This window comes from Carettochelys insculpta, chromosome 1 (genome assembly GCF_033958435.1).
Source record: "Carettochelys insculpta isolate YL-2023 chromosome 1, ASM3395843v1, whole genome shotgun sequence".
Classification (NCBI taxonomy): domain Eukaryota; kingdom Metazoa; phylum Chordata; order Testudines; family Carettochelyidae; genus Carettochelys; species Carettochelys insculpta.
In genome coordinates, this window is record NC_134137.1 from 95,293,109 (window position 1) to 95,302,138 (window position 9,030).

Below are 9,030 nucleotides of genomic sequence, written 5' to 3' on the forward strand. Positions count from 1 at the left end.
CCCCAAAGGGCTATGCAGCCATGAGACCCTATCTGCTGTATTTCCTGTCCTGTTCTTCCAGAAGAGCATCTGAACATGTGTGGATGTGCTCTTCTGGAAGACTGGGCAGCTCTTTTGGATGGTGCTCTGTGTGTAGATGATCTCTTCTGGAAATTGATCTTCCTGAGGAGGGTTTCCATAAGATCCTCTTCCAAAAGACCTGGCATGGGTAGATGCAGCCTTAGGCTACGTCTACACGTGCAGCCAACATCGAAATAGCTTATTTCGATGTTGCGACATCGAAATAGTCTATTTCGATGAATAACGTCTACACGTCCTCCAGGGCCGGCAACGTCGATGTTCAACTTCGACGTTGCTCAGCCCAACATCGAAATAGGCGCAGCGAGGGAACGTCTACACGTCAAAGTAGCACACATCGAAATAGGGATGCCAGGCACAGCTGCAGACAGGGTCACAGGGCGGACTCAACAGCCAGCCGCTCCCTTAAAGGGCCCCTCCCAGACACAGTTGCACTAAACAACACAAGATACACAGAGCTGACAACTGGTTGCAGACCCTGTGCCTGCAGCATAGATCCCCAGCTGCCGCAGCAGCAGCCAGAAGCCCTGGGCTAAGGGCTGCTGCCCACGGTGACCATAGAGCCCCGCAGGGGCTGGAGAGAGAGCATCTCTCAACCCCCCAGCTGATGGCCGCCATGGAGGACCCAGCAATTTCAACGTTGCGGGACGCGGATCGTCTACACGGTCCCTACTTCGACGTTGAACGTCGAAGTAGGGCGCTATTCCTATCTCCTCATGAGGTTAGCGACTTCGACGTCTCGCCGCCTAACGTCGAAGTTAACTTCAAAATAGCGCCTGACGCGTGTAGACGCGACGGGCGCTATTTCGAAGTTGGTGCCGCTACTTCGAAGTAGCGTGCACGTGTAGACGCAGCTTTAGAGTGCATCTCTCTATCCTTCAATCTTTCTTCCTGTCTGCCTGTGCTACATTTGTTCACGAACTTCTCTTTAACTGTAAGAGGTATGACCACTAAATTTGGTGTTCAGCGTCCTCTTACGCCAACTTAAATCAAATTCAGGGTTGGGTTTTGCCTGGAAAGTGAGAAATTCCTGAATTCCCAGGATTTCCTAGAACATGGGAAAGGGAGGGGCACTGATAGGAGGGACAATGTACTTCATACTCACCTCTGGGAGCAGCAACCAGAGGGAACAAAGATTCTGCTGAGTGATCACTGGGGGAAGCTGCAGCAGGAAAACAGTGGCCATACAGAGACTAGTCTCTTGACCCTGTCTGCCTCCAGATGGGTAAGTGCCATCCCACACCCCGCAGGGCTCCTTCCCTACAATGCCTTCAATTATCCACCATGACATGCTGGGGCCCAGACACCCATCCCAGTGCCCCCCACAAGCTGATGCTGGGGCTGCTTGTGCCAGAGCTCAAGTTGGGGCTGAGAACCTGCTACTTCCAAGCAACACTCCACCACAGTTAGCACCTCTGACATGCTGGAGCCAGGAAACCCAGCCATCTCCACCATACATGCACTCTACTGGATCTCAGGCTGGGACTAGGAGCCATGGCCTCACTCAAGTCCCAGACATAAGGACAGGCCAGGGGGCTAGGAGCCATGGCCCAAACCCTCCCAAGGTCAGTCACAGGGCTAGTAGTCATGGCCTGACTCAGACCCCCAAACCAGGAACATCCAAGCTGGAGCTGGGATCCACAGCCCAAACTAGCATCCTTCTCCCAAGACAGGCATGGGGCCAGGGGCCACAGCCCAAACTTGCCTTCCCCAAGAACAGTCATGTGGGCTGGGAACAGAAAAAAATCACTTCAGTCAAACACAGAACAATGTTGGTTATATGTATGTATGCTGGGCCACAGGAGGGGGCACAGAAGGCCAGGAACAGCCCTCAGAAGTTGACCCTACCCAGACAACCTGCAGGCCACTGGGGGCTGCTAGAAGTGGAACAGCTGGAGTTGGGGACAGCTCATAAAGCCTGCCTCACTCCCCATAACAGCGTGCATACCATGGGGGACAGCTGGAGGGGCAAAGAAGGGGGGACTCTCCCTATAAATCAATATGATTCACTATAAACCATGTGGGTTTTCCAGATTAAATAAAATGTGGAAAGAGCTGGCCCCTTGGAGATCACTTGAGGGAGCAAAACCATTTTGTAGGATTATGTGCAAAACAAGCCCCAGAAGTGACTGAAAAATGTGCAGGCTGATGGACAAGGGTGGGAATATCAGGGAAATGGGTTTAAAGGGAAACCTGAAGCTCAGCTATTGACCACAAGTCTGGGTATATATAGACAACTTTGATATGGTAGATAATGTAGTAGCATCCTTCAGTCTATGTAGACTATGGAACGCGCCCTTCGTAGTTCTGTTTGGCATCCTCATTTGCAGCGTTGGCTGTGACTGTGAAGACCCACATGAGAGTGACAGTCCTTGCTGCATCTGTTGCATATGTAATGGGTGTCTGGCAGTTCCTTGCTGTGCTTTCTGTGGGCTCGTTTCTCCTTTGCTAGCTGTCTGATCCTCAACTCACCCTTCTGAAGTCCCTTGTATAGTTCCTGCCTCCATCTGCTGCGATCGTCTGCCAGCTCTTCCCAGCTGTCTGGCTTGATGTCTACTTCCCTGAGGTCTCTCTCGCAAACATCTTTGTAGCGCAGCTGGGGGCGTCCAGGAGGTCTTTTGCCAGAGGCTAGCTCGCCATACAGGATGTCTTTTGGGATCCTTCCATCATTCATCCTGTGGACGTGGCCAAGACAGTGGAGCCGCTGCTGTTTGAGGAGGGTGTGCATAGTTGGGATTCCAGCTTGCTCAAGGATGGTAGTGTTGGACACTCTGTCCTTCCACGATATTCCAAGGATGCACCTGATATGGTAGATAATGTAACCCTATTGAAAGATTTGAAGAGGGGAGTGATGACAGGTAGGGAAGATAACTTTAGCGGCTATGTTATGTACAGGTGAAGGAAAACAACATGTTTAGGAAGTCCAAGAAATGGATGTGCCAATAGTCAAAATGGGAGACAGCAAGGCACTGACCAGGAGATTTTGTTGCGGAAATGTAAATAAATAGACGGAAATGCTGAAAAGGAAGACTCCTTTCTGAAACAACATCTGAGAACAATCCAAATTAACTGCCCCCAGGCTTCCAATTAAGTTTCAGATTTGACTTGTGAATTTAACAACAATAATTTGCACAATATCAGGATAGAAAAAGTTGTCTAGAATTCCTCCTAACCAATCAGTAGTTAAAAGACATAGCACATGTAATGTAATTTACCTATTAACTATCATGGACTAAATGCATCTTAAGCAACCCCAAGTACTACATTAATTACAGAAACCCCTTGATTTAAAGGACCCTGAGAGAATGGACTGGGGAAATAATGGACTCTGTCTGCCAGCCTTCACCCACAACCCCAGACAGATGCTGGCAACTTACCAAAGCTGCCAGACCTGGAGAGATTGGAGCTGCTGGGGCTGGAAGAGCCACCCGAGCGACTCGGCCTGCTGCCATGGCTAGGGCCCCAGGAGTGGCTGGGGTTGCCATCATGGATGGGGGACACTGGGACTGCCACAACCTAACTCTCTCTCCCTAGCCTGCTGTGTTCCACCCAGGTCTTGCACAGAGCACTCCCTAGTGCGCTGTCAAAGTGCCTCCAGTCCTGCAGATTTGGATATAAAAGACTTTCAGATTTAATGGACTCCCTTTCCTCCCATTAATCCATTAAATTGAGGGTTTACTGTAATTCTTCACTCTCATATGGAGGTTTTATGGGGCAAAATTCACTAACATTTTGTCAATTTGAGACTCTCAGGTGAAGGCACAAAGAAAGCTCAAAGTAATTGTAGTAGTTAGAAGACAGATGGCAAGATTATTTTTTCATAGTGAAAGGTTTTTAGTGACGTGTACTGCAAAAATTGGGCTAATTTATTATGACTGTGCAAATTAGGACTATTTCAATATTTATGTGAACCAGTGGTTATCAACAATAATAGCTGGTGATTTATAATTAAGTTGTCCTTCTGATGGAATAATATTTTATCTAATTGTTAATCTCAATTTTATTTTTAATATCTCTCCTTTGTCCTACAAAACTTGTGGGGAAAAGAAATGAGTCACCTTGTTTCATGAAGTGTCATCTCTGTTGCTATCAGACACTGTACTGTGTTAAGCAAGTTGATTTTATGAGCTAAAGAAATCCATGGCTCATAAACTCGTAGAGGTGAGTGAGTTATGACAGTTATTTTTTTCAGATACGTTAATGAAATTCCAAATACAGCAGCATGGTACATTAGTTCTCTTAACATTTAGCTTTATTAAACATACAGCTAAAAGATAGGCTGCTATCAATAACAATTGTTTAGATTCTTTACAATGGCATCTATTTTAAAAGTGTTTTCCACCCTCCCACTTTCACATTTTAGTGGAAAATGAAATTGTCCAATGCCAGAGTTTGGACAGATTTGAAAACTCTGTCTTTTCATTAGGGACGAGCCATAGTCAGTTTAGATATGAACTTTTCCCAACGTTGTGGTTGTTCTGAAAGATGTTCCAATCCAGCCCATTACAGAGATGGGCCTGAGATTTGTTTTTTTACTGAATGATATCTGAGTTACAGTAAGTCAAGTATGTCATTTGGAATTAGAACTGAACAGTCTTGTTTTGAACAAAATGACCTATTGCAAGAACTATATACACTGAGAAGAATAAGGCAAAATCAGAAAAACTCAGCTGTCTCCAGTAGAATAAAGGGCAATTTTTTATCTCAAAACCTCACAGAGACTGTTAATAATCATTGTTGCATAATGGTTTTCATCACCTGTAGCTCTCAAAGGATTTTATAAAGGAAGTCAATACTACACACCGTTCTCTTTATGAAGGTGAGGGAAGCATTTGAAAAGAAAATATTGACATCTCAATCATAAATTAAACAAATTCAGCTATGTGACAGGTTAACCAGTTTAACTTTAAAGCAATAAAGTTGTCACCTAGACATAAGAACCAGTCATAAGAGGAATCAATAATAAAACCAACATCATCTAGTCTGAAATTGATTCTTATTGGTACAGGCTAGCAGGCCAGAAAAACAGTTCTCCTGAAATGGACTGAGAGACTAATACAATTATGCAAAGCCAGAGTTCTGCTGCACTGGACTGCTTAGCCTAGTTGCAGCCAGGTTGAGGTCACTTGAAAAGTGTTCATAATTATAATTTTACAAGGAGTGCCTCATAGTTGAAGGCAAATTGGGTTCCATTTGCGAACGGGTTGATGAAATCCCTATTCAACTAAAGAGAGAAATTAAGCTCTCATTCCATCACTTATTATTAGATTAATATGAATGTGACCACTATTAATTGGCAAAGAATGGAGGAAAATAATAAAGCGAGGGACAAATATTTCTGATCCCTGATCAGGAAACACAGGTGTTATCAAACAGGGAGTTTAAAAGTGCATTTTTGGACAAACAATGGGCCAACGGGTACCAAGTCCAGAGCCTCAGAAACTCTGCACAACTCAAGCTGGTTATTGCAAATATAGACACATTGAACCTCATTGTAGTTCCATCTCCTCATAAAGTGCTAAATCATTTATTTAATGCCTCCAGATACCGGCAGTGCCTAGATGCATTTTTGGATATTCAGAAGCTCAGCAAAGATCCTGCTACTTATAAGTCAGATGCAGATGAGGCTGTTCAGTAAACTGCTATGACTTTTTAATAACTTAAGCACATTATATAGCAGACTGATGGTAACTTTTCTATTAAAATAGTAACAAATTGATTACTATTGAAATGCAGAATATGTACCTTGAACCCTCCAAGTTAGAGTTGAAATCCAGTCATGAAGCACAATATATGCGTTAAAAGAATGACACAAAGACTCTGCTTAAGGAGCTTTGCCTGATGTATTTTGCTTCCCTTATCAGTTTTCTGTAATTTGTAACTTTTAATGTATATTGATTGCTATTTCAACCTTTCTCCAACTGTTGTATGCTTTCTTATTTCTAATTTCTTCCTTCACTTCACTATTGAAGGATGGGCTTATAGCTGAAGATGGAATGTAATTAGGCCATGATCACTCAACTGGAAATGTTTTCATTATTAATTCTTTTGTTTGTTCATCATGAGGTAAAAAATGAGAGTTTCCTCCTGTGGTGTGGAATACCATTTGTGTTAGAAATTCACATACATTTTTGAAAGTCTAGTCATGATTTGCTACTGGCTTCATGAGACTGCAACATATGTCATATGCCATTTAGCAGTGTCACTTTACAGAGGAAGAGGAAAATGTTAGTTTTGTTTGAGTTCCTCTTACATATATGATACATATGGCTAATATCAACTCATTCTGTGTGCTCAAGGGGTTGAGGGTAGATTAAATTTGTCATATATGTTTTGAGTATCCCACACCTTCAGTAAATAGGAATAAGTTCCAAAATATGAAAATATACAAAATATAAAATATCCACTGCCTCACGTGATTAGGAAGCACTCTGTTCTAGTAGATAAGACCTAGCATTGGGAGTTAGGAAATCTTGGTTCTGAAACTAACTTGATGTTATTACTTTTATTTATCATTTCCCTTATAGTAACTACTAGAAGCCCTGATAGTGGATAATGGTCTCATTGTGTTAAGAACCACAAATACAAGCTGCATCTACATGGTCCCTCTCTTTCAGAAGGGGCATACAAATGCGGCCGATCGAAAATGCAAATGAAACACAGATTTACAAATCTTGCACCTCATTTGCATATTCTCATGAGATCGCTTTTCCAGAAGTGTTTTTTTCAGAAGATCCAGATGGTCTTCCTTCAAAACGAACCTTATTTTTGATCCGTTCTTTTTGAAAAAAATAGGAAGAAGGGATCTTTTGAAAATAGAGTTTGTTTTCGAAGGAATCCTGTCTACACAGCTGGTTTTGTTTCCAAAAAAAACCCACTTCTGGAACAGCGAGTGCCCACAAGTATGAAATGAGGTGTGCAAATGCAAATTAGCACTTCATTTGCATTTTCAATTGACTGAATTTCGATACCTCTTACGATAGGGAGGGCCCGTGTAGACACAGCTACACAGTGAAAAGACTGCTCATGCCTCAATTACCTTATAATCTACAGCTATGGCAGGGCAACAGCAGATGGGTGAAAAAAATACTTCCATGGAGATGGACAGGCAGCAACAGCACAGCAGCAGATTCCCATGGCTACAGTGTAGCCATTTGATGGACTTCCACCTTGTGGGCTTCTTTATTCAGCCAGTCATTATGGAAGGATTTAGACTTCTTAAATTACTCAAAATTGCATCTTGTGACCTCAATACAAATGTTCTGTGAAAGCTTTTGTTTTTATTCTGCATGTTGGACATGACACTGCCATTGCACACAGCTTGTTCTGAAGTGCTGAAAGGCTGTAATTTGCCAGGATCAGAAAAGTATCTCATCATGTATGATAGACCAAATGTTAAAAAATACATTATATTTTTATTCTCAAAACTCTTTAGTTTCCTCTTCTCAGCTGCTTTTACCAGGCATATTCTTGCTTGACAGAACAAGAATGTCATCTCTACCACCATTTCACACAACCATCCTGCCACTCAAAGAGAGGCCTTAGAAGATGCTGCTATAACACTGATGCAAGACTGATCTGATGTATGGCTTCTTTATTTATAGAACCTTCTGCCGTCAACGGATGGCCCAGATACGTAAAACTGTTCACCCATTCAATGTCATTGTCATCTGTATGCAGCACTGGTAGGTCATTAGTTTTCATTTCATGGGCGGTACGGTGACCTTTGTTTTATCACCATTTATTCTACATCTTTTGACATCTCTTCCAACATTAGCTGTAGTCAGCTACTAGTATCTTCAAGTAAGAAGCTGAGCATGAGGGCAAAGTAAATGATAAAACAATCCTGATTAGTTATTGAGAAGCAGACTCAGCTTGCTCACTGCCTCTTTTAGTCATATAATTTGTAAGCATCACAGCAGATGTGGGTTATGGAGAGCTATGAAAAAGGACATAGTGTAAAAGGACAATAAAAATATCTTATTTAAAAACTCAGAAGTACAACCTCCTTTTTGTCATTGTACAAATCACACCTCAGTTTTCCCTGTTGATATGAACATAAGAACTACTTCTTTCCTATATTGGGGCTGTACAATATTATTAGGCCAAATCAGCACAGAGGTGGGATTAGAATTAAGGATTTCACACTGTCCAGCACATTTCATAATCCAATGAACCAAGAAGATCTTGTGAATTATTTCCTTCTCCTATAAAAACAAAAAGCTGTCTAGTAGCACTTTAACTAGACTAACAAAATAATTTATTAGCTGTTTCTTTTCCTATTTTTTTTTTTAGAAACATGTGCTTATGGATTTTGGGGGTTGGGGTGGGGAAGCACTGAAGTTTTCCTTGACATGTATATGTTTACTGAATACACCTTTGGAAAACTTTACTGTAAATGAAATTCCATTTTCAAAAACATGTTTTTACACTCACAGATGATCACAAATTTTATTGTAAGTGACAAGTAGGAAAGATTCGAAATAGAAGGATCTTTCCATTTAACATGAGAAGACACAGCCAGGGAATGAAGAGCTGAACCTGGGGCTGTGTCCACTCTACAGGATTTTGTCAACAAAACTGATGTGTTGTTGGCAAAACCCAGGGAGCATCCAGATTACCCAGACATTCTGTCAACAGCCATATCAACGCAGCATTTCTGTGGATGGCCATATCCCACTCCCCATGAAGAGCAATGCCTCTGTCAACGGAGATCTGTTGACAGAATGCTGATCTGGACATTCTGGGGGGCCTGCTGTTGACAGAAAAGGCCTCCAGGGTGCCATGCAGGTGCCCCAGGGGACATGCTGTCCACAGCAATCAGCACTCTACGGTGCCTGCCCCCGGACACTATTAAAGCCACAGGGGGCCCAGGAAGCCATCTGGCAGAAAGCTGAGCATGTGGAAGCAGCAGAGGCACTATCTGCAGCCACTCCTTTTGCCAGAGCCTGT